The sequence below is a fragment of the Bison bison genome, unplaced genomic scaffold, assembly GCF_000754665.1.
Source record: "Bison bison bison isolate TAMUID 2011002044 unplaced genomic scaffold, Bison_UMD1.0 scf7180017853454, whole genome shotgun sequence".
In the NCBI taxonomy this organism is placed as follows: Eukaryota; Metazoa; Chordata; class Mammalia; order Artiodactyla; family Bovidae; genus Bison; species Bison bison.
Window position 1 is genome coordinate 17,790 of NW_011484027.1, and position 298 is coordinate 18,087.

Consider the following 298-nt stretch of genomic DNA (forward strand, 5'->3'; position numbering starts at 1 on the left):
CCAGCGGCCGGGAGGCAGGGGCAGCGTCCCGAGCGGTCGGCTGGGCGGAGGCGGGAGCTGCTCCCGCTGAGCTCCGGCTAAACGGGATGTTCCCGCAGGCCTCCCGGCGGGCTGGTCCCGGCCAAGCCACCCGCCCTGCTTTGTGGGCGCCACGTGCTCACAGGGACGTTGACGGATGGCGCCCGGGCAGAGCGGGGGCCACTGGCTGGGAAGGGGGAGGCCAGGGCTGCGGCCGCGGAGCCTCTCTGTCAGGCAGGAGCTGGGGGGCCCGGGAAGGGGTCTGCTCCTGGCTGCTGCC

At 75.5% G+C, this 298-nt stretch overlaps 1 protein-coding gene across 1 annotated transcript in view; it reads left to right on the forward strand.

Annotated features, from left to right (window-relative positions):
* The window catches only part of LOC104999177 (lymphocyte-specific protein 1-like), a 14,295-nt gene that overhangs the window by 13,195 nt on the left and 802 nt on the right, over positions 1-298 (forward strand). The gene's annotated exons all lie outside the window — the stretch shown is intronic.